Raw genomic sequence first — 26,882 nt, forward strand, 5'->3', positions numbered from 1 at the left:
TAAGTGAATTAGATAAAATTCTCAGCACATGTTTAATTTATGCTTGCATAAGAGTAATAAATTGAACTTTGAGAAGCTACAGACAATACCTGCAAACCAGGGATGTGATAAGGAACTTCTATCCAGAATTCATAAGAAACTTTTCAAACTCAATGCTAATTCATAAGAAACTTTCTGAACTCAATAATAAGATGGCAGCCCAACTAAAAACACATAATATATCTGTACAGACATCTCACTAAAGAAGATACACGAGGGCGCCTGGGTGGCGCAGTCGGTTGAGCGCCCGACTTCAGCCAGGTCACGATCTTGCGGTCCGTGAGTTCGAGCCCCGCGTCAGGCTCTGGGCTGATGGCTCAGAGCCTGGAGCCTGTTTCCGATTCTGTGTCTCCCTCTCTCTCTGCCCCTCCCCCGTTCATGCTCTGTCTCTCTCTGTCCCAAAAATAAATAAACGTTGAAAAAAAAAAATTTAAAAAAAAAAAAAAAGAAGATACACGAATGGCTAGCAGGCACATCACTAGTCATTAGCGAACAACCAAATTAAAACTATAGAGAGATGCACATCTACCAGAATCACCCTATATCTATTAAAGAGTTTGAATTCTTAATTAAGCTTTATCACAAAGAAAACTCCAGGCCCAGAGGGCATCAAGGTGACATGTTCCAAACATTTAAGGGAAAAATGATACCACTATCAAAAGGTGGGGAGGGACACCTGGGTGACATCCTGGTTAAACATCCCACTCTTGATCTCAGCTTAGGTCTTGATCTCAGGGTTGTGAGTTCAAGTCCTACACTGGGCTCCACACTGGGCGTAAAGCCTATTTAAAAGAAAAAAAAAGGTGGGGGGTGGGAGGGCATCTTCCAACTCATTTATGAAGCCAACATTACCCTGATATTAAATCTAGATGAAGAGATTAAATGAAAAGTCGAAGCCCTCATGAACACGGACACAAAAATCCTTAACAAAATGTTACCATTTCTACCCCAGAAATATAAAAAGGACAATACACAATCACCAAATGGGCTTTATTATAGGAATACAATGTTGGTTACTTTTGCAAATTAATGGACTTCACCACCATGAACAAAATAAGAAAGAAAAAACTATACAAATGTCTCATTAGATGCAGGAAAAAAAAAAGTTTTTAACAAAACTCAACCCTGATCCTTTATAAAAACTCTCAGCAAGTCTAGGAATAAAAGGGATACCTCCTCAACCTGATAAAGGAAACTTACAAAAACCTACAGCTGACATTATACAGAACCATGAAAGTATGAATGCTTACTCCTTAGGTGGGCAATAAGAGTATCAGTTCTCACCAGGAATCTATAAAAGAACTACTAGAAATAACAAGTGATTTTTAGCAAAATGGTAGGTTACAAGGTCAATATACAAGAATCCATTCTATTTCTATATATTACAACACACTGGAAGTTGAAGTTTCAAACATTTACAACAGCACCAAAAACGTGAAATACTTAAGAATAAATTTAACAAAATATTGTATGTAAGTATAAATTTAACAAAATACTGCAACTGTAAACATGCTTTAAAAAAAACACTAAAAATAGAGAGATACACCAAATTAATGAATTAGCTCAATATATATAGGTCAACCCATTACAAATTTAATGCATTTCCAATAAAAACTTCAGTATAACTTTCTCATGGAAATCAACAAGCTACCTGAAAACACACACACAAGTGTAAATGACCTAGAATATCCAAATCAATTTTGAAGAACAAAGTTGGAGGACCTACACTAACTACCTGACTTTACGACTGAACTATATAAAGCTACGGCACCCGACACTATAGTACTGGTCTGAGGACAGACAGGACACAAAAAAGCACAACCTAAAAGGAAAAAAAATGGATAAACCGGACTTTTTCAACAAAGTAAGGAACTTTTTCCTGTTCTTGAAGACACTATTACAATGAAAAGGAGAAAGTGGAAATTTATTTGTAAAACATATCTGACAAAGGACATGTATTCTGAATATATGAAGAACTCTTACAACTCAATGACAAATTATCTCAAAAAACAAACAGACAGAAAGGCCAAAAAACATTTAATGGACCTTTCACCAAAGAAGACAGACGCTCAGTATGAGTAGTCATCAAGGAAATGAACATTCCAACCACCAGGAGATAAGGACTATACACCCACTAGCATGACTTAAATTTACAAGACTGACAATACCAATATTTGATAAGTAAAGAGTGACTGGAATTCTCATATATTGCTGGTGGGAATGGAAAAATGTATACGCGCTTTGAAAAACAGTTTGATAGTTACTTCATAAACTTAAAAGATACACTATGTGACCCAGCAATTCTACTCTTGGGTATTTACTCAAGAGAACTGAAAATACATGTCTATATAAGACTTATATGCAAATATTTCTGGAAGCTTTACTTGTAATAGCTAAAAGCTAGAAACCATTCAAATGTCTACCCAAACATTAAGTGGATAAATTAATTTGTGGTACGTGCAACCATACAATGGAATACTTTTCAGGAAGAAAAAGGGACTACTGATACATGTACCTATATCAGATTTCAAAAGTATGATGGAAATGCCAGACACAAAAAACCATATGCTATATGATCTCACTCTTAGGAAATTCTGGAAAAGGTAAAACTGTAGTGACAAAGTAGATCAGTGCTTGCCTGGGCCCTGGCGTGGGGGTGAGGAGACTGACATAGGGGCAAGAAGAAACTTTCTGGAATGACAGAAAGGTTCTTACCTTGATTGTGCTGGTGGTTATATAATCGTATGCAGCTGACAGAACTAATTAACTGAACTGCACACTTGAAGTGGATGAATTTTATTATATGTAAACTGTAACCTAATAAAGTAAATTTCAAAACAAATTTTTTTCACTTCTAACGACTCAACAGCCCGTTATAAAGCTGTAATGTTCTACATCAGTGTGCTGAACATTAATTATCTCTGTTCCATGGCTGGGCCAGGAACAACAAAGTGTCAGCTTCTTCCACAATGTATGGAGTAACAGGCTGACAACAAGGGGCGAGCAAGGAGTCACAGGAAGCATGGAAAGTGCATCAAACTAGTAACTAGTTTGTGCCAAACTAGATGTTGCCAAACTTTTGGTAAAGAGCATGAAGGAGTACACAGATAACACGGATAAGAAAGAGGAGGGTTACACCAACACCTAACCAGGAGCAGCCCCGTGATGTTACGGCTCACAGGAAAAGTAGAAAATTGAACGTTCCTGAAAGACGCAGCTCTGTTCCTCCCCACATCTCCACAGAGACATAAATCACTGAACTCTCTTCACTGCCGACGCTTAAAGCTCTGATCCTTTGTCTAACTGCCAGCCTGCTGGATGCACCCTGGCTACTCAGAACAAAAGAAAGTGATCAGGGAACTCCGACTTTATTAGAGTTACAGAATCAAAGGCAGGGAGGGACAATTGAAGCTATTCTGAAAAGGAAAAATCTATTTAAAACACACACACGCGCACGTAAAGCTAGAAGCTAGAAAAATCTGTACAAGCCACTTCATCTCTCTAGGCCTCAATTTATTACTCTGTAAGTTAACTCGATAATAACCTCCATACTAATATTTTAGGATTCTCTGTTCAGGGGTCCAAAGTGTCCTGGCCAAAGTCTATACACATACTTATTAAAACAGATCAGTTGTATTATTTATTAATACATGCTGTTTAGGGGCGCCTGGCTGGCTCAGTCATCAGAGCATGCGACTCGTGATCTCAGGGTCATGAGTTTGAGCCCCATGCTGAGTGTAGAGATTACTAAAAAAATAAACAAACTTAAAAGAAAACACACACACACACACACACACACACACACACACACACACACTGTCTAACAGTCATGGTGTTGGGTTGGGTCCCTTCATGGGTTTAAAGGAAAAGAGGTTAGTAATTAAATCCACATCTGAATGGTAGCTGGTTCACCAGAAATGACCTGCAAGTGATATGCAGAATTGCATCCTATGAACCATGAAATAATGGTGGCCATGTCACCTCCATTTCCAGGCAACTATTCCAGAAGCACGCTTAGGGATGAATGATAAACTTGACACCCAAAATAGTACCTGTCTATGCTGGACTATCTGCTTATTACAATTCGGAACAACCTGGTAAGAGGGGCCTTGATGACAGTAACACCCAACAGCAATGCACACTGGACACAACAACCATAGTCAGAACTTCAGATCGACTATTCTAGAAGGCACGCTTAAATGAAACTTCTTACTATCAGAAGCACTTTCCGGTCGTACAGGACACACACAAAGGTACAGCCTCTCTCAGTTATCCTCTTAAACATTTGTGCATCTAACGAGCGCCAGCAACTGCACTCTTGGACACAGCAACTAATCAACCGGTAGCCACTGCCCTGAGAGAGCTCTCAATCTATTAGAGAGACAGATACATAAACACCTAATCATAAGGCAGGGATGATAATTCTGCAGGTATTCGCCAAGTTAAAGTGTGAAACACAACCCACTCTTGACTTCTCAGGAGTAGTGTTCTCTGACCTAAAAAAAATTAGTAAAGACTAAACGCCTTCCCAAATATTAATTTAACAAAGAATTCTACAAATCCACGGCCCTTTATATTTGTTCTGCTTTGTTTAGGTTTCTTCACAGGACAGAGAACAAAACTTCTGAAAGCAGAACTCATCTGACAACCAAAACGTCTCTACATTACCCAAATCTCCTTTACAATATCAGAGCCGGGCTGTTAAAATGCTAGCATGACTATACACAATCAATCCAACCACAGGGACGTCTTATTTCACAGTCCTTTTTCAAAGATCGCCTTTCATCTGCTTCTGGAGATTACAACAGTCAAAACTTACAGGACAATTATTAAATCCATAAAAATCATCACGACACAGTGTTACTTTCCAATGTCTATATGCTTCCAGAAGGGTTGGGATCACCAGCTCTGAAAGGTCGCCAGCCACAGTGAGTGTGTTCAGGCTAACTTAATTAAACAAGTAATATAACTGCGGGCCCAGCTAGATAAACCAGAGAGCAAAGACAAGACCCCCAATTTCACTTCCTTGCAGCAAGGGTTTCCATGCAGATCTCGAAATTTCCTTTACCCTGAAAGATGCAAGAAAGCTTTCCCAATGTGGCCCCATAATATTCACTCACCAGAGACAGGGGTCCAGAATGACCTACCTGTACGATATTTGGGGAGCAAATAATAATAAACAGGCTTTCCATCTGGGGACAAAACAAGCTATTCTGGACTATTCCTACACCATCTAAGCCACAAAATTCTAAAAGTTTTTGCTGTTGTTGCTCTTTCATATTATTCTGAGACAAAAACACAGAAAAAAAATAATATGTAAATTTTAATCCCTGAAGAGTAGCAATCAGGCCTTAGTCCTGCCTTAGGACTAAGGCAGCAGCTCGGGCAGAGGCAGAGAAAGAGTGCTGACCAAGCCTGCTCAATCTGTTAACAGATAAAGGGCTGAATAACAGAGCCCAGATCCAAAAAGATTACGACCTGGAACATCAGGCCTTGAAACTGTTCATTTGTTTATTTATCCATTCACGCGTTCACTGAAGCTTAGTATGAAGCTCCCGCTTAGGTGCCGCAGATGGAAATCATAAAAATACAGTCCTTGCTCTCAAAGTATATACACTCCAAGGGAAACACATCTGAAAACAAGCAAGTGGAATGACTCACCCTGTTATCCAGGCAGAGGCAGACCCAAGGGGGTGTGGGGAAGAAAGGGTAGTCAGGAAAGAGAGAGGAGGGGACTCTTGAACAGAATCTCAGAAGCTGAAATACAGCAGGGATAAGAGGGAAGAGGACTCACTCCAGAGACAAAACTGTGCGCATATTCACACACAGGCACAGCTAACTCCTAGCTGTGCAGGGCATAATAAATGGCAGTTCAGTAGGGCTAGAGCACAGATTCTGTGGCGATGATGCAAAGGAAGGAAGGAATGGAGGAACTCAGGGATTAAGGAAATCCAGGGATAAAAAGCATAATCATTCAAACATCTATTAAGGACCTACTATGCACCAAGTACTGAAAATATGCAAGGTCTACATTTAGAATCAACTATATCACATAAAAGCAGGGAAGGTATGGTACAGCAGAAGCACCTGTAAAATACACTGAAGGGTGGGCTGACATAAAACGAAAATCGGTAGTGGATGGCATAAAACGACTACCAAAATTACTGGTATGCATTAACAGATGTATAATTAACACAGTTATGTGTGTGTGTGTGTGTGTGTGTGTGTGTTTGGTTCAGTACAGTAATAGACATTTTGCGTCCATCCAAAGGAAGCTGGCAGGTGATTCCAAACCACTACTTATTCAACAGGCCATTGAACCCTCCAAGATAGACACAGATAAAAAAGGTTGGGAACAAAACGAAGGGGAAAGTAAGAGAAACGAAAACCATGTTGCTGTTTTTTTTAAGTAAACTCTATGTCCAACGTGGGGCTTGAACTCACGACCCAGAGATTAAGAGTCACAAGCTCTACTGACTGGGCCAGCCAAGAACACCCTGAAAACCATGTTTTAAAAAGTAACAGTCCAGAAGCACCTGTGTGGTTCAGTCAGTTAAGCATCTGATTCTTGATATCTACTCCCGTCATGATCTTATGGTCATGAGAGCCAGTCCCACTTCCATCTCTGAGGTGAGTGTGGATGGAGCCTGCTTGGGATTCTCTGGCTCCCTTTCCCTCTAACCCTCCCCCACTCGCACGTGCACTCTCTCTCCCTCTCCCTCAAAACAAACATTAAAAAAAAAAAAAGTAATAATTCATGAAACTCGAGAGGTTTAACCAGGAGAAAAAGGTCCAAGGATCTTTAGATTAAAGGATCTTCAAGTTTCTCTCAATGCCAAGATTCTATAGCTGGCAACTGAGTACAAACTTTAAAAGCTTATTTATGGTGTTTCAAAGGTGTTCCAGTCATCACTGTCACCAATGAAATGTACTGGTGTCTCTTTACGAGTGAGGTGCAGTGCCAGAAAGGAGAGGAGGAAGATAGATAGGGTGCTGAATCCTTTAAAGGATCTGCAATTACTGAGGCGCAAATATCTGCTTTTAAAGACGTCTGGTCTACTACAGTGCGTGAGACAGTTCTACAAACAGATATAACAAGGTTAAAAATAAATGCCTTAGAGATCAATCATTACATTTCAGTTTAAGAATAAAATGGATAAGAAGCTACCAGTTTTAAATTCTCTCTGTGAAACTACTTTCTTAAAACAGAATTACACCAAAATGTACAAGATTAAAAATGACCTAGGGGGCACCTGAGTGGCTCAGGTGGTGTAAGCGTCTGACTTCGGCTCAGGTCGTGATCTCACTGCTCTTGAGTTCGAGCCCTGCGTCAGGCTCTGTGCTGACGGCCCGGGGCCTGGAGCCTGCTGCGGATTCTGTGTCTCCCTCTCTCTCTGCTCCTCCCCTGCTCACACACTCTCTTTCTCTCAAAAACAAACAAACATTTTTTTAAAAATTTAAAAAAGAAAAGAAATGACCTAGAGTAATTAGCTACAAAAAGCCAAAAGGAAATCAAGGAAATAAATATTCATGTGGGAGGTCTATTATTATATATAGATTCTTTTAAGCTTCAAAAACTCCTGAGAAATAGTTATCATCCCTATTCTAGAGGAAAGCGAACGTCTGGGTTCAAAGAACTTATCTAAAGATGCCCTGTTCAAAAGTGGCAGACTCCAGAATCGGTATGACTCCAAAACTCTTTCCTTGTCAATCCAAGACTATACTAACTCCCCAACATCTGTAACTGGATTTCTAACACCTATGCAGGACACATACTGGCACACAGCGGCATGGGCTCAGGCACATAAGGACAGGCAAGAGAGACCTGTGAATATTTATCAACAGGAGAGTCACTGGCCTGATAAAACCTAATAGGGAGAGGCACCCACCCCCACTGCAGACTTTAACGCTTTGGCTGCTGGGTCACAGGGCCTGTGTTAGAAGGAAAGGGACCATCTGGGGGAGGTCCAAGGGCAGCCAGAGCAAAGAGAAATGGGAACAGGGGCTTGGGGCAGTATTTCAAACTCTGAGCAATCACGATGGCCTCACCAGTGCATACTAGCTGGGTGTGCAAGCATGCATCTCTAACAAGGTTAAGGTCAGAGTCACAGGAATTTGGCTTCCACATTTCAACCACGGCTTAAGGACAACTCATTACCCAGTGACTCCCAGCTTCTGCCACCAGCAACACCATCTAGTAGAGAAAAGCAAAGCCCCAACAAAAGCCTCCCCAGAGGTTGCTCTCTGCCAAAACGGACTCCCATCTCAATAGAACTCACTGTCTTTGATGTAGCCAGTCCAGCTCAAATGCATCAGTCTCCTTTTTCCCCTTTCTCAGAAACAAGAAGAGGGTAGCAGGAAAGGAAAGGAGAAAGAAGAAAGGCAGAGGCAAGAGCAGCACACACAAAAAGACCCAGTGTTTGCTGCAGAGCTCCAAAGGACCAGCCCGGGCACGGTTCAAAAAAAACACCATATTCTACCACCTTGCACAGTTTAGTCTTGACTGCAATTTAATCTACTGATCTCCTAACAGTGTGGATTTGTAAGACCCAGAAAGGAACATGACAGTAGGGACTAAAATCAGTCAGGCTTGCCGATGAGACCAGACCTTTGGGAGGAAAGTGGGCAATAGAGCCACAGTTGTTTCTGGGCTCTATGCTCACCAGCCTTTCCACCGCCTTCTTCTTAGAAACCATGTCAAACACTAGTAAGTTCTATGTAATTCTCTCACTGCATTTGGGAAATGGGTGTCCCTGTTCCTTCAAGTAACTTTTTCTATGCATTCGCCCTCTCTTCTCTTGCTGGAACTTGAATTACATGCATATTATAGACCTTTTTTAAACTGTCCGCAAGTCTCTGGGGTTCTGCTGATTTTTGTTTCAATCTCTTCTCTCTGTTCTCCAGATTTGATCATTCTTATTGATCTAAAAGGCTGGTGACTCTTTTCTCTGTTATCTCTGTTTGGCTAAACTTATCCTGCAAAATGTTCATTTCAGGTATTTTTTTTTTTTTTTGCTATTTCTGTGCTGGTTTCATAACTTTTCATTACAAGTGAGTCTCCTTGTACATAACTGAGTATAATAATAATAGCGGCTTCTACATCTTTATCCACTAAATCTACCATTTGGATTGGATCTTGGATGATCCCAAGATCACCTTGGGATCAATCTCCATTGATTAGATTTCTCTCGAGAATGGGTCACATTTTCCTGTTTCCTTATGTTGTGAGAATGTTAGATTGTTCTCTGAACATATTGGCAATTCTGGCTTATCTATTCCTCCCAAAACATCTTGATTTTTTTGTTTTTTGTTTTTTGTTTTAGCAGGCAGTTAACTGAACTAAGAGCCAACTTCTGCTCTTGGATGGCAGCTCCAATCTGCCTTCAGTTAAAGCCTTAGCTTGGCTGCCCCATTCATGTATAGATCACCCAAATGTTCACCAACTGTTGCCGAGAGGTGAGAATATGGCTAATTTTTATTTTTCTACTTCATCTTCTAAAATTTCCATAATGAGCCATGTTCTGCGTATTTCTCACTTCTCATAATGAGCATGTTTTAAAAAGCAGAATAAAGGGATACTTTTAAAGAATACTTAAAAGTTAGCATTTTTTTTTCATCACTGCTTAAGGCAGATGCCTCACCCCTCACGCCCTCCAGGAGGGGCCTACTACTATTCGGCCAACATTCAAACTCTTTTCACGGTACTCAGGCTTAGGAAGGTCAAATGGAGAATTCATGACACTTCGGCAATGTAGTCACAGCTCAGTGTCACTTGCCACCAAGGGCTACAGCTCAGTATGTGAAGACAGACACAGTAAATGAAGACCCTAAAAAAAAGGCAAATCAGTTTGTCTGTTACCAAGCAACAGATGTCTACAAAGGACAAGGCCTGAGGAAACAGCTGTGTCCATGTGGAGTGACTCACAGACCACTGCAAGGAGCCTGGGGCTACAATGAGATGGGTCTACAATGAGAGTTGAGATGGGTTTTCTCTACCTCCGTCTACCACTCGGATGAGCAGATTCAACCCGTGCTTCCCAAAAGAAGAGGAGACCCTCTCTTCTCAAAAATAAACCTTCAATGGCTCCCCTAACCCTTATTTTTATAAAAAGCCTTTAAAGGCTGGGGTGCCTGGGTGGCTCAGCCGGCGACTCTTGGTTTCAGTTCAGGTTATTGTCCTGTGATTCGTGGGTTTGAGCCCTGTCTTGGGCTCTACGCTGGGGGCATGGAGCCTGCTTGGGACTCTCTCTCTCTGCCCCACCCACATGTGCTCGCTCTGTCTCAAAATAAATAAACTTTAAAAAAAAAAGCCTTTAAAGGCCAAGAATAGGTTTTCTTCAATTTCATATCCTCCAAAGCACCTGGCCCAGTCCCACACCACAACAGGCCCTCCACAGCAGGGAGAACAGACATTCACTTTTGAGGTCACTTAGACCGAGGTGAGAACTTCAGTATGAATGCCTCTTACTTTATTCTAGAAGAGTTACTTCTGAAGACTGATACAAACGCAGATACAGAATACACTCTTCTTCCCTTGAGGTCTGGAGGAAATCACTTAACCTCTCTGAGCTTCAGGCTTCCCATCAGTAGAAGGGGGACCACACCTCTCTCACCACACTGTTGAGAGGGTTCGGCAAGAATACTTCAGTGAATTGCCCAGCGACAGTCAGGCGTGGCACACCACAGATAATACATGATAGCTGTTTTGTGACAGCACTGAACAGACTGAGAGCTGCCTCTGCAGACCCACAACTGCACAGAGATAGCCAGGAAGGCTTGGGAGCTCAACAAGAGCTCACGGCCAACAGCTCTGCAGGAGTTAACTAGACCCATGACAGGTGCAGGAGCTGACTGAGCTACCAGAGAACAGAAAGCGAGGGCAGTGAGTCTCCTACAGACTCTGAGGCAGCGTAGTCCTTTTTATCCAGATTCCGGTGAAGGGCCAGTCGGGCTTAGTTTTCACCTCTAACACCTTATGAATGGTCCTCTCCAACTCAAAGCAGAAAGGCCTGCTGAACTAAAATGTTCAGTGTCTATATCTGAGTGACTCAACAATTACACAGTTCTGATTTTGCTGACAACAAGAAGAATCATCTCACAACAGTTTTAGAGCGTAAAAGCAGAAAGTGTAGGATTCTTTGCTCCCAGAGTGACCTAAAGCTTGGGAAAATGCCATGCACTACAAAAAGGCCTTTTCTGGTTTTCTATGTTGGAGGTCAGACAAATACGGAAGATCTAAGAGCTGCTGTTCAGGGTGGTGGTGCACAAAAAGGAGTACACAAAAGAGACCCTTATCTGTTTTACTTCCCCTTCTCCCCAAGGAGAATGAACTTCAGACTACACGATGCAGAATGAATAACAGCAAAGCAAAAATTAACAGCCCGAGACCTGGAAATACTGCCAAAGCATCCAACTTAAAAGAGTCTGTCCCAGGCCAGGAAGAGATTGACTTCCCGAGTCCCAAAAAATTATTTAGGAATAAGAGAGACAGAAGAATATGAAGGGACCATGGAAGTTTACACTAAAGGAGTAAATTCTATCAACTATGACCTATTGACTTTTATGTCAATGTCAGCCACAAATTATTAAACAGATGCTGTGAGCCTTCGAAAGGGAAATAATCTAAAAACCCAGTATACACCCTAAGACATACCAAGACAGAGCTCTTTCTTTTTCTTTTTTGTTTTTAAGTAACTTGTTTACTCCAAGGGATGGGGAGTATGTCTATTGCAACAGAACACCTGTCCAAAATCTCCCATGATACTGTAAAAGAAATGAAGAAATCTGGGTTAAGAGGATGTGGTGGCCTCAGTTTAAGCACAGTTATGACTAAAATTCTCCCTCCCCCAGCACACACCACTGCCTGTGCTTCTAGTTAACTCATGTTGTTTTTCTAGGAATTTGGAGAAGCACTGTGGAAGGGGGAAAACATGCCCCATTTCCTGCTGTTGCCATCCTCAATCCTGGCTTCAACAACAAAGCAAAATGAACTGATGAACACCTGCACCTGTAACAAACAAGGTCTCTGTTACAGGCAACTGCGAGTCTTCCCCACCCCACACACTTGGTCTAATCCTGATGGTCCAATCCAAACACTTTTAAATGATCTTGAAAAATCTAACAAATACGGTGATCAAATACGGTATCCAAACACTTTTAAATGATCTTGAAAAATCTAACAAATACGGTGACCACAGACTATCTGAGGTTCATTATGAATACTAATATATTGAAAATCAGGCTAAGGATCCAGGGACACCTGCCTGGCTCAGGCAGTGGAGCATAACTCTTGATCTCAGGGTCATGAAATGGAGGCCCATGATGGCTGTGGAGATGAAAGAGAGAAAAAGAGAGAAAGAGAGAGAAAGAAAGAGAGAGAAAGAGAGAAGAAAAGAAAAGAAAAGAAAAGAAAAGAAAAGAAAAGAAAAGAAAAGAAAAGAAAAGAAAAGAAAAGAAAAGAAAAGAAAAGAACAACCAAGGATCCAAAAATCCTAAAAGCCCAAGAAAGATGTACCAAGGACATACACAAGAGGCCACATGTGCCAAGGTGAAATTTAATATGGATATAAATGACTCCTACACTTCTGTGTCAACATTCAAATGGACAGAAGAAACCTATCTTATCAGAATCTGAATTAAGAGACCTGTGACTTTTGGTGGCCAATAATCTCTCCTCTGTCAATACGATGAATTAGGGTTCTTGGGTCAAAGAAAGGGCTGACCTAGTCCAATTTCTTGCTAGCTATTAAGAGAGAAGCTGGGAAAAGTGATGTAAGCTTCAGAGAGATTAGCAGAGTTATTCAGGACAAAACAGTTATTAAATGTCAGAGCAGGATGATGGCTCAGGGGCACAGGGTTCCTTTTTGGGGTGACGAAAATGTCCTAAAATGGACTCCAGGCCATCACTGCACAACTCTGAATATATTAAAAGCCACCGAATTGTACACTTTCAATTACTGAAATACTGAATTATTTGGTATGTAAATTATATCTTAATTAAAGCCTTTAAAAAAAGAGTTAAGACTCAAACCCAGGTCCATATCCTTTCCATCTTATTGAAAAATTTGTATTTTTTAAACAAATCTGTTATTTAAAAAAGCAAATCAGAGGTTCTATCCTTTTATCAATACAGATCTACTTTTTTGGCTTAACCCACTCTCCATTCCTTCCCTTAAAGTTCAGAAAGCAGAAAGTTCTTCCCTTAAAGAACATGCAGTCCTGTCAAGTAGCACACCAAAACCAAATGAGGTCACGGAAACTGTGGCTCAGGTCTCCCCACATGTTGTTTGATTTGGCATTGACTTTGCTCCAAAACAAAAAGAAAATCTCATTTACTTGACTTGCATGTCCAAAGGTATGACCAACCTCCACAGTCTATAACGCCGTGATCCAATGCACAGATTAAGCATAAGACCCACTGCCTGAGGTCATCAGTCTACACTACCCCCAACTCCCTTTCTCCTTATCCCCCAACCATAGAAATTATGGCCACACCATTTTGTACTTTACGCCATCAGAATGCCTCTTCTGTGACCTCTAACCACCTAAGCTCTCGCATGCAGTCAACATACAATCACAGAGTCTGTACTACATGTCAGGAGCCATCCAGGGCAGTGCAGGTACAAGGCTGAGTCCTCTGAAACCTGTGCTCTCAAGAGGGCTCACAGTCTAGCAAAGGGCCAAATCAAATCATCACACCAATCAAGAGAAAAGCCTAACAACGTTACAAAGATGACGTATGTGGTATCGTGGAAACAAAAAGCAGGGAGATTTTACCTGTCTGGGGAAGTCCGGGAAAAGCTTCCCTGAGGAAGCGAGTATCTGAGCTGAGAGACAATGGTCAAAGAGAAGAATGCTACAGGTACAAAGACCCTAACAAAGCAGGAGAATTGGAAGGATTAAAAGAAAACAAAGGTGGTAAAGCAGAGAGAACAGGAGAGAAAACTGCATGAATAAGGCTGGAAAAGAGCAGGAGCCAGACCATTCAGAGCCTACTGGAACCCGTCAACTACTGCGGTCTTTACAAGGATCACTTGTTTATACACCGAACAACAGAGTGAAAGGCAGCAGGCAGTGGGGCCAGGGAGGCCAGCCTGAAGGCTGCAGCAAGAATGCACGGAAGAGGGCAGGGCGGGGGCTCAGTGAGCGATGAGGACGGGAATAAGGGGTGGACAACACGTTAACAGCCTGTTAAACCCAACAAAGTTTGTGGACAAATATAATCAATATGGGGGTAAGAAAAGGGAGCATCCAGGATGATTTCTAGAGCTCTGCCTTGCAGGACGGAGATGGACAGCGGTGCCGTTTATCAAGAATGTCAGGGAGACAGAATCGGGAATTCATGCGTCCCTGTCTCCTTCCCCAATTCTAGGACAGCCACAGCGGATGCTCACATGCTAACGAACCAATGAGCACACACACTAGTGAATGCCCTATCTAAAATTTCCTTTCAGGGGTCAATTTTCTGAAAAATCCTAGCCGAGCAATAGAGAAGCTTTCACGAAAACTCTAAAACTTAGCTGACAGGGAGTGGCGACCACACATTCCAATTCAGAAGGCACACTTCACAAAAGCACGGGACAAAATACCAGGCACAGCCCCCAAAAACCAGAGAGCTGTCCAGGGTCACACGCTGCACTTCTGCGTCTGGCACGATACCTCTCTCCCAAAGCCACCTTCCTTCTTGCACTAAATCATCAAGTGGATGACATTCTCTCATAAAACCGATGAAACACCAATCACTTTACTTTCATGTTTAAATGCCCTTCTTTGTCCTCTACACTTATTGCTAGGATGAACTTACCTTTTGAGACCTATTTCTAGAACAACAATATCAAAGCTAGAAGGAAATGATAATAGAGTTCCAGTCCTCTTTACATTACAGAAATGGGGGGAGGCCCCAGGAAGTAACAAAGTGACTTGTTCAGTGACAGAACTGAATGGGACTTGGGGCACCTGGGTGGCTCAGTCAGTTAAGCGTCAGACTTTCACGCAGGTCATGATCTCACGGTCAGTGAGTTCAAGCCCCACGTCGGGCTCTGTGCTGACAGCTCAGAGCCTGGAGCCTGCTTCGGATTCTGTGTCTCCCTCACTTTCTTGCCCCTCTCCCACTCACGCTCTATTTAAAAAAAAAAAAAAAAAAGAACTGAATGGAACTCAAACCCTGGCTATCACACACCCCTCCCTACCACATTGCCAAAGCAGGTTTTCCCAACATAAAATGTTACTTTTATTTATTTGACCCCTTCTGAACATTTCTAATGATTACAGCAACTGACTAGAAGACTGGAAATTAAAAGTTCAATGAACTGCAGCCCTTCAAGCCACAACTCAGCCCATGTGGGGCACTGACAGCAGCATCCACACAGACAAGTGCGATGAGGGAGGGTAAGAAACAAAGGGTCCAAAATCTGTTACTGCTGTGGCTATGCTTCTACAACCAAAAGGTGCACAGAACTGTTCACCTTCCCCCAAAGCCAGAGCAAGGAAAAAGGAGGGCAGAAAGAACCTTAAATCAATGTTTGCTCATTAGTTTTAAAGGGACAGGTAGCAAAGGAAAGATCTGGGGACGGTATGTTTTAACGATGAATCATTAAGACTCTGAATGTACCAAATTACTATGTGGATGTGTTTAGAACAGGTATCCGAGCATATGGGGATGACAGCTAATAACTATGGCTGGAGCTTACAACACGCCAAGTTCTGTCATGAGGGGTTTATACTAAAAAAGCTATTTAATTTTTTTTTAATGTTTCATTTTATATTTTAGAGAGAGAGCATGCGCACGTGCGAGCAGGGGAGGGGCAGGGAGGCAGACACAGAATCCGAAGCAGGCTCCAGGCTCTGAGCTGTCAGCACAGGGCCCGACGCAGGGCTCGACCCCATGAGCAGTGAGATCATGACCCGAGCCGAAGTCGGACGCTCAACCGACTGAGCCACCCAGGCGCCCCTAAAAAAGTCATTTAATCCTCACCCTAACCATCAAGGTTATTTCTGCTGTACAAAAGAGCCAATGCAGCACAGAGGCTGAACACACAAGACTGCACTGCCAGTAGGGTGGCAGCTAGAAACGAACAGAGAAAGGTTTAGACCCAGGCAGTCTGGCCCTCATCACCAAAGCTGTTCTGCCTCTCACAGTACAGACATACATGGCGAAACCCAAGTACATGTGCTGGCATTTAGCTGTGCAATGCTTACTGGGGTAATGGATTTTAAGTTAAATTCTCTTCATCAGCACCCAGAGCTTCAGGAAGGGCTGGGCCAAGTGGGAGGAAGAAAAGGCACGTTTACGTGGCCGGGTAACCCAGGCAACTTCCCTCCGACAGCCCTCACATCCAACAAATACCTTTCCATTCCGCTCCCTCGGTTTCAACCACCTCTTACGTGCGGATTGCTCTTGACACGGACTCTGTGGCCTTTCTTTCCTGAGCTCCATACCCTAACTGCCAACTGCCTGCCAACTAGACATCCCATCCCCATGGATGCTCTCCACCAAACCAATCCTCTGCACTCTCACTCTCTGCCTTCACCGTTACTGGTCTCACTTCAAGCTCTCAAGCAACCACTTCCCTCTCCTTCACCCTCCACACTGTATCTCAACAAACCCAATTTATTTCACTCCCACAATGACCCCTTAACGATCCCCACTGTCCCAAGTCCCCATCCCCTCCCTTGGACTATGGCTTCCTCACTCTTCTCCCTGCTTCTGAGCAAGGTCTGCCCCACACCATTACAAGGTTCAACTCCCCCCCAGTGTGGATATGATTTGCATGCCAAGTCTCTGCTCAAATCCTTCCAAGGACCCCTTGCTTTCCTTCTTCACCATAAGGCCACACTCCCTAGCCCCAAACTACTGCCCACCCCACCCCCATGTTTATGCCCTGCTGCTATCACAGGGCTGGCAACACCAGCCTGCTTCACCAATCCTGGCACCTCTACAAATGAAGCCAAAAGAATCGGAAGGAAAAGCTTCAGGTACAGTGCCATTATAATGAGACCAATATGACTGCCTTTTGGCTCTCTCCATTACTTCCTTAATTTAATTGACTGAATTTCATTAATTTAGTTATGGCCTGACTTTCATCGCAGTCAATGATACCTTTCTCCCCCAGTCTACAAGTACTGTAATAAAGGTAAATCACAGTACTGTGGGAGCCCAAAGGAAGATGTGATTAAGTGAATTCTCATCAAAGCACAGTGCTATATAAACTAATTCCATAGTACAACAAGCAGATAAGACAATCAAATCCCGTGTCAGGACACAGAATGGCCTAAATAGCACACTGCCTGCACCGATGATGGTTTCTGCATCAATGATCCCTATAAATCCTAAGATGTTATTAGTTTACTTTCCTGTCTTCAAAATGCGAACACGTCAGTCTCTTGGCTGGCCCTCAGTCGTGCCATCTGAGACTACAGCTCCCACTGTGAGCTCTAGAAAGGTAGAGACAAAGCACCTTTCACTGGTAAAGTGCCAACTTGGTCACCGTTTTCTTTGGTGCTCTACGGGCCTCAAAAACCAGACCCACACACCGTGCTAACCAAATACTGATTAAAGTTATCCAACATCTTTAAAAAATGTAAGTAATAACCCTAAGGAGATTCATTCCAAAGAAACATTTTGATCAGATAATTTCCCAGAATTTATCGGAGATCAGAGGATAAGGGCTTTTTGATTGAGCAAGCAAGTGGAGGGTGAGGGGAAAGGAAGGAAGAGTCGGGCAAAGGTCTTACAGACTTGAAGAGCAGACAGACGACGGACATTAAATGGGAAAACAGTATGCGCGACCCCATGCCATTTCTCTCTACCTTAATTTCCTTGGCTGGAAACCAGGTTTTAAAACAGCTATGATGACTGTACCATATGAAGAGTGAACTTCTTCTGTGGTAATAGAACACCTCAGGGCAAAGGGGCTGGAGAGACAGCTCCCGGGACACAAGGGGTCCAAAGTGGAAGGCAGAGGCCACTGAGAGCAAAGTCCCCTCACCAGGAAGCGTTGCTAGAGTCCTGACGGGAAACTCACAAAATTTTAACCGAATTATAACCCCTCTCCTCCCACAAATCTTTGGGAAAAGATGAAAATGGATTCTGTACTCCCTCCTCGACATCCTAAAAGGGCTGTTCTGTTGGTTGGTATTTTACCCAACCGCCAATGCTTTTCTGTCCCATTTTCCTGAACGTGTGAAAAGCAAAAATAACAATCAAGACAAAATAAAGATTTGACTCTCAACAACTTGTTACTCCCGCGGGGACTGCTCCTGCAGCCACGTCAAAGCTTCACTGGCACTGGAAGAAGAGAGATGAAAAGAAGTCACTTTTCGTTTCCTTTAGAATTTCTTCTCCACGCCTCCTGAACCACCTTCTATCATTCTCTGCCCTGATTCCCTGGTCCGAATAGCGGAGGGGACCACGGGAAGTGGGGACTCCTGGGCTGTTTTCTGTTCTGCTGTTTGTTTCATGAACTTGACGTCACGGTAAGATGCTCAGCTCTGGCCTGACTTCCCATGTGCAGCCTCAAAAGAACGTTTGTCACAAATAAATACAATTTGCATAAGTAGTTGGCTTAAGCGTGAAGCCCCAAATCACTGAACAAAACAGCTTAGTAATTAACAGGGTAGGTTAACACAAAGAAACCTGCCTCTACCTGTCCAGAGTCCAAACACCCCACCTCCCTTTGCACTCATTATACTCAAGTTTTAGCCTAAACCACGAAGAAAACAATTTCTGCTGACAAACGTCAACGAAGGGGCAGAAAAATCTGGATTCCTATACAAACCCAGCAACCCCCTTTCTGCTTCCAGACTGGGTACCATGGCAACAACAGAAGCAACACGAGAAATCAGGAATGCTGACATATGATAGAAGGATCTTTGTTGGATAGCTAGTCCATTTTACAGATGAAGAAACTGAGTGGCTTGCCTGGAAATCCACAGCTACTTATTAGGTAATGCTCAATGAATTAAATCAGTCCAGTTCAAGGAATTTTCATTGTTAAAAAAAAGTAAAAAACAACCCAGGTCTCTCCTTTATCTTTCTATTCAGCTAGTAAATACCAAAGTTAAAATTAAGGCTCTTGAAGTTGAAAGCACAGGACAAAAAGGAGAAGAGAAATGAGCCTTAATTTGGGCAGCACATAAGGGGATCTTGGAACTTCTCATTCTGGTAGAGAATAAAAGAGAGACCACATGGGCCAGAAGAGAAAGAAAAGAACTCCTGCATCCTTTCTTCTTTTAAAGGCTTCCGAACCATAAAAGAAAATACAGATTAATGATTTGAACTGAAAGATGCTTAGGTTTTCTCCCCCTGATTTCCAGATCTACCACATGCTACCTAAGGGACACTAGGCAAATTATTTAACTCAAGCCTATAAAAGAGAAGGGGGAAGGAGGAAGGATGTAGAGAAGGAATAGATTTTCATGACTATTTTAGTGATTTTAATACTTCACAGAGCTTTGTGAAGTATAAAGATTGGCTAATTGATGCCCTTCAAGTATTAGCTCCTAACCTTTTCCCCTTCCATGAGACGTGCAAGAAAACCAGCCTGCATCTATCAGTAGATCCAAGTACTGTTTCAAGAAACTATGCTGTCCAGCATCCGCAGACCAATCGCACAAAATTAAGAGTACTGCCATGCCAAAATCAGGATGACAGTGATGGGGGAAGAAAGGTTTTTCTTTATACTCTGGTAACTTCCAAAAGTGGCTGTAATAAACAAGTTTCACTTTTATAGCTAGAAATAACTGGAAAAAGAAAATGTTTTAAGATGGGTTTCATCAGTTTCACATTAGAACTATTTTTAACAAATATTCAAGTTGGCTTATACCATCCCAGGCTTATCTGACCCAAACTGTGTGTTAAAATAAGATTTCAAAATCACTCTCCAAAGGTGGGGGATAACAGAGCATCTTTGCTAAAGCCAAGCTGGCTAACTCTGTTCATTGTTTACAAAGACTCAGTAAATGTCTCATAGAATTAGAACTGAACTCTAGGAGGAGACCTCCCTACAGTAAGGCCAAGATTCAAGACAAACCCCTTCCCTCCCCCTTCCTCCAACTCACAAAGGAAGCCTTCTGCTCCTTAGCATATCCAAGAGGGCAAGGGAGAAACAGTGCTTAAAGGAAAAGAACTTTTAAGAGTCTTTTCAATAAATGGCACTAGAACAAGAATATCCATCCACGTGTGGGAAAAAGAACAAACTCTCCCCTCACTCCACAACAAAATTTAACCCCAAAATGGATCATACACAGGAACTAAGAGTTACCCCAGGAAAAGGGGTAACTTGACTCCTTCAGACCACATATATGACCAGAGAAACCGGATGGCTCTACGGAAGGAGGCTCCCTAAGAAAAAGAAGAGTGTGAGAGAGCTTTGCTGCACCACCCGGTCGGCATCTTGGTGACTGCTTCGAATCCCCCCTCCCTTTTTGGTACCTGATTGGCCTCAAAGTAAATGAAAACTGATTAATTCAAGGAAAGATTCAGCCACGCAATACCAAACAGGACAATTTCTACCGATGAACAGAGAAGAAGAAAGCTCTCTTATCTCTACAACAGCTGCCTGGCTTAAGACTTTGTCACAGTTCTTTCTCTCTTTGTCTCCTTCCCTCCCTCCCTCCCTCCCTCCCTCCCTCCCTCCCTCCCTCCCTCTCTCCTTTCCTTTCTCCATCTCTTCCTCTCTCCCTCCCTCCCTCCCTCTCTCCTTCCCTCTCTCCATCTCTTCCTCTCTCTCTCTCTCTCTCTCTCTTTCCCTCTCTCTCTCTCCAGTGTCAAAGTCAGGTCCCTCCTGGGATCCCTGAGTTTACAATACAGTCACAACACCAGCAACATTTCAGAACACATGAGTAAATTCGAGAGAAAGAGAAATTTACATTAGGAAAAAGTTTCACCTATACCACAGAAATACATATGCCCAGAAACGCGTATGGAGCAGCAGTTGTTGTATGAACAAGTCTGTAACTTATAAGGTAGCTGAGGACTTGCTAGTCATAGTCAAAAGAAAAGGCAACAGGCAGATGGCCGAGGTCCTTCTTTGATGAAGGGAAGGGCAGACACATGCGGACTGGTTCTTCTAGATGCACAAACTGGTTCCTCCAAAGGCATTGCTACATACATAAAGGATGAGCCATAAACATGGATAGCTTTGTTGGGTATTCTTTTTTCCTTCACAGGGTATTTCCAAATGCTTGCTTCGCTATTCAGCGAAAACCTGCTTTTCACGAATCCACTCCAGACCTGGTGTAACACAAACACTCATCTGTTTAGGAGACTATGCTAATAATATGAAGGGATGATCAAGATGTCCTCATGGTTGGGTCCAGACCAAAGTGAAGGCCAAGGAGCTTATGAACTGACAAGCAGTCATAGCATTTCTAAGCCAAGTGTCATCTCATTGCACTTCTCCCCTATAAATCAAGAAAGAGTAGGGAAGCCAACTGCTGACAACGAGGAGGCAGAGACCAATACGCCTACCTTCAGATGACGGGCATGAAAACACGGCCATTGTAAGCATCTTGTATAACATTTAACAAGTTCATCAGTAAGTATAAAGAAACCTGAAAATGTTTAAACTGTAACACAGTAATCTGACTATTTTGTAAGGATATAATGACAGAATGGAGAGGAAAACTTGCATTGGAAAAAAAAATTAACTGTCCACTAATGGAGAATTAATTGAATTTGGTAGCTCCAAACAAAAGAATTATGCTATCCCTTAAAATAATATTCAAAAAACAAGGGGTGCCTGGGTGGCTCGGTAGGTTAAGCGTCTGACTTCAGCTCAGGTCACAATCTTGTGGTCTGTGAGTTCAAGCCCCACGTCCGGCTCTGTGCTGACAGCTTGGAGCCTGGAGCCAGCTTCAGATTCTGTGGCTCCCTCTCTTCTCCTACCCTGCTCACATTCTGTGTCTCTCTGTCTGTCTGTCTCTCTCTCTCAAAACTAAATAAACATTACAAAAAAAATTTTAATTAAAAAAAAAGACATAACATGGGAACACATTACTAAATAGAAAAAGCAAAAAATTGTATATACAATCTCATCTTCTCTACTACGTGTTTTTAAAACCACAGAAAAGGGAGAAAAGGGCTAGAGGAAAACCAAAATGTTAACTATCTCAACTATGTCCAGGTAATGAGACTGTGGGCAATTATTCCCTCTTTTATAGATTTGCCAAATTTTATTTATCATTTGTATAATCGGGAGGTGGCAGGGGGGAGGAGACAAGCCCACCACCACAGCCTTAAAAAAAATACAATAGCAGTCACTTTTGACCATAAGAAACAACACTGCTGGAAATCTGCCCGGAGGCTCTCTCGATGGTTTTCTGCTCTTCTAACAGGATTCTAAATGATCAAGACCAGTCTGGAGCAACTCTGTGGGGATGGTAGATCATTTTTTTTTCACCTATATTAGTTGATAAAGTCCAACTTTGCAAAGTGAGTGAACATCTCTCACATACATTCTCCTAGATCTTTTTCAGACAACAAAGTAAAAGTTTTTCCTGTTTTCTATAGTGACGTAAACCCAAACAGACTCGTTCTAAACCTGGAACTTTCGCAGAATAGTAAAAGCACGAACAGTCATCTCTGTGTCACCAGGAAATGGCTACTGGATGATGCCTTGCGAGGGAATTCAACAGAATTCGCCCACTTTTTACAAACCACTGTCGCATAAAAAAAGGTTTCAGTTATCCTCAAACTCAATCAACTTTTTTAAAAGACTGGCAAAAGCACGAACAAAGCTCAAGGGGTTAGGAAAATAACGGGAGAAAAAGGATTATCCAAAGTAAATATGTTAGCTTGCATTTTTTTCCCCTCGTTGGAGGAAAAATACATTTTTATAGCAGATAAAAAGTGGGCAGGATTTTGCAGCCAAAATAAACGAGAAAGTCAGGCTCTGTCAGGAATGGACTTGGGATGAGTTGAGGCAGCTAAAAGAGAAAGATGTTTTCTGCTGTTCTGAGGCTAACGTACATATTCTTCTGAAAAGGGAGAAATGAGAACTAATCTGGTGTGTAACCTTCAATACTCAAAACACAGACTCCCAGAAACAGTGAAGACACTTCCTCACCTACTCTGTCTCCCAGTGAAAGTCAGAAGTAATTAGTAAACAAGAAGTATTTCTTTCTATTGATCAAAGAACTCCAGAATTTTTTTCAAGTGCCCGGTTAATACTTCAGTCATTAGTTCTATCAGATGATGACAAAGAATCATAAAATCCTACCCTGAAAAAATTCTTAGAAATCATGTGTTCTAGTTCATCAGCTGATCCAGATGCAACCAAAGATGAATGTCATTTTTGTTGCAGTGGTTACAAAAATACAGGGGGAAAAAAAAATACAATAGAAACTTACGATGCAGGCGATGAAGCACTGTGTCCCTTTTTGGTCTAGGGAAGGTTCTGGGGAAGGTTCCGGGGAAGGTTCCGGGGAAGGTCCTGGGGAAGATTCTGGGGAAGGTTCTGGAGAAGGTTCTGGGGAAATCATGAATACACATCCCACTATAAAAAAAGTCACCCCCCTACCTGACCACGACGTATAACAAAAGCATGTTACTCCTTAAACAGTTTAAATAGTCTACATGTTCCAAAAATGGAAACGATCACCAATTAAATCACTTAATGAGGAGATCTTGCAAGGAATTTCTGCACAGTTCAGGAGCCTTCATTTTTTTTTTTTTTAATTTTCTTCTTCAGTTTATTTATTTTTTAATTTTTTCCCAATATATGATATTCATTGTCAAACTGGTTTCCATACAACACCCAGTGCCCATCCCAAAAGGTGCCCTCCTCAATACCCATCACCCACCCCCCATCAACCCTCAGTTTGTTCTCAGTTTTTAAGAGTCTCTTATGCTTTGGCTCTCTCCCACTCTAACCTCTTTTTTTTTTTTTTTCCTTCCCCTCCCAAGGAGCCTTCATTAAAAAGTAAATGGTTTCCCATCCCACCTTCTGCAGCAAGATGGTTTTCCCTAATAGTTCTCTTTTGAAAAGTACAGTGTATATAAATAGTATACAGGAGACAAAACAAGACCATTTGGTTAAATACTGTTACTTCTTGAAGTCATTTTAACACTTAAAGGCGTCTTTTTCACACACCAAGCCCCAGATCTGCACAATTACACCACGTACTTCTGATCTACAACTGCCACTTGACATCTCTTTTGCCAACCAAGCACAAAATGCAGGCTCACACTACTCTTAACCTCATGTTTTTCGAGCTCTATCTGTCCTGAGGTCAATCTGATAAAACAATCTGGTAATCAATTATCTTACCATCTACTTCACTTTCATATTCCCTGCAAGCAAGAATGTTTTAAGACATAAATCACTTTAAAATGTTTTAAAATATTTAAAACCTTGGAATTTTCATATTCCTACAGGCTGTAATGACAGTCCTTAGGACAACCAACACGAGCCTGCTTAACACTAAGGGACAGGGCAGGGTAAGCAGCACCTTCTCCCTTGACAGCCCCCACCGCAGCTGTTATACAGGCTCTAACTGTAACACCACTCTGACGTTTCCTATTGGCTCACAAGAGTCAGGCAACATCTGAGGCCTACTCTGTGCAAGATACTCCGGAAAGTACTCCACGCTGTCTTACTGCATCCTCACGATCTCTCTTTGGGGAAGGTACTGGCACTACCCTGGTTTTACAGGTGAGGAAACCGAGGACTGGAATGGCTGAATCACTTGCCTGGAGTCACAGGGCCAGAAGAGCTGCTGAAAGAATGTCAACAGTCCGGCTCTGGCCAAAACGCCGAATCACCGCACCAGCATAACCAGAGGTATTTCAGAGTGTCCTGGTTCGCCTGGCTCCTAAGTCTGCAACAACCGTGCTTCTGAACAATGTTAGGATGCTGACTGTCCCGAGCTGAGCAGCAGCCTCCACACCGACAGTGTGGATGTCTGCGAAGTAATACATTGATGGCTATTCCATTCCCTGGAATCGTGTCTCCGATGATTACAAAAGAAAAAAAAAAAAAAATGCTGACCAGTCACTGATATGACCTTTACCTCCCAGTGTCACCAGAACACATACAAAGGAGTACGGGTGCTTACCAATTTGATCAGAAAACAGAAAACTAATGGTGTAACTCTGGCCTGGTCCTGGTGCAGGGAAGTTAAAAGCATGGGTTCTGAAGGATTTGGCCCTGGGCTCTTGACTTTGTTAGCTCTACCACCTAGGGCCAGTAATGAAACTTCAAAATGCCCGTTCTGTCATATGCAAATATAACAGTACTACTCACACAGGCATTGCTACGAAGAGTAAGTGAATAAGAGTCAAGTCATGAGGCACAAAGCCTGGGTACAGTAAGGATGCAAATGCTAGTGGTTACATGGAATGACCAGGACAGGAATGAAGAAGGGGAGATAAACAGCAACTGACAGGTCAAAACAGGATGAAAGAGAAACACTACAAAGACCCACGGCATCACTTCAAGCACTGAGACCAGGAATGACTAAGAACTTCAGGACAACATAACTGTACAGCTGGAAATACAACAGACAGGTTCAGAGAAATACAACGTATAGAGTTTGAGAAACAAATCCACCAAGAGCCGCTAACACACATACCGCTCATCTCCCACTCATGGGAAAGACTCAGTCACACCAAACATCTCTCTCTACAATCGAAGAGAAAGTATCCGCATACTTCTATACAGAGAATAGAGTTTATAGCCTGAACTAACTTTGTAAACTTGGGAAAGATAATTGAGTGGCGAATGTTAATGAATTTAAGAAATTTTTACTACTTTAACGTCGGTAATAACTTGAAACTAGGAGCCAATAAAGCATGGCCAAGAATAAGTTGTAGCTGACCTGCTACAATGATTAAAACGTGAAATTAGCACACTTAGTAAACAATGGTACCCTTACTAAGGATAAACTTTACCCGAGGCTGCCTCCAAAATACAAATTTAAAATAACAAAGTCCAAATTAATGTGAGTTTACAGAACATGATGCTTTGCTATTAAATACACAAATTTATTTTTTTTAACTTAATGTTTTTTTGAGAGAGAGAGAGACAGAATGTAAGCAGGGGAGGGACAAAGAGAGAGGGAGACACAGAATCTGAAGCAGGCTCCAGGCTCCAAGCTGTCAGCACAGAGCCCGACGCGGGGCTCGAATTTGTGAACCGCAAGATCGTTACCCGAGCCAAAGTCGGACGCTCAAACGACTGAGCCACCCAGGCGCCACTTAAAATACACAAATTTATCCCAAAAGATACACAAATAAATGAAGTCTACTAGGTTCTACAAATTAACTCCTAGAAAGGCTGAAATTTACTTCCAAATTGCAAATTCTGCTTACATCAATCATAGATTTCATTCACAGATTACTACCACCAGACCAGAGGAATGAGCCAAAAGGGACCAAAATCCAACGATTCCCGATTCAGAGTAAAGTACAGGATAAACGCCAGGCAAAAATGCAAAAGTTTACTGAGAAGGTTAAGTACAAATCTACTTCTGAGAACTAAAATAATAAAAGATTCTCCTTGACTGTATAAATGACTGTGCATTTCAGAATCATAGATTACCTGCCCCACTCCAGACCTACTGAATTAAAATCTCCCCAGGATGTTGTGACCCAGAGCCAGGGTAACTGTTTTCCTGGGTGCCTAGCACCAAACCATGTCAGCAAAGAGCACTCTAGCAGATGGCTGAGCCAGCCAAGGAAATTAGTCCAACAAAAACAAAGTATTAAGAAGCAGTTTAGGGAATTACCTCCCATGCTTTCCTCTTCCCTGGCCTGAAAAACAACTCCCAGATGGACCATTAGTCTTGCAAGGCAAAGAGGAAGGGAGATCATCTGGGGAAACTCTAGAAGTAAAACGTGACCC

The 26,882-nt window shown here is 42.3% G+C and overlaps 1 protein-coding gene across 22 annotated transcripts in view; it reads right to left on the bottom strand.

Annotated features, from left to right (window-relative positions):
• The window catches only part of AKAP13 (A-kinase anchoring protein 13), a 335,560-nt gene that overhangs the window by 264,161 nt on the left and 44,517 nt on the right, over window positions 1-26,882 (bottom strand). The gene's annotated exons all lie outside the window — the stretch shown is intronic.

Source organism: Prionailurus bengalensis, chromosome B3 (genome assembly GCF_016509475.1).
Source record: "Prionailurus bengalensis isolate Pbe53 chromosome B3, Fcat_Pben_1.1_paternal_pri, whole genome shotgun sequence".
Taxonomy (NCBI): Eukaryota; Metazoa; Chordata; class Mammalia; order Carnivora; family Felidae; genus Prionailurus; species Prionailurus bengalensis.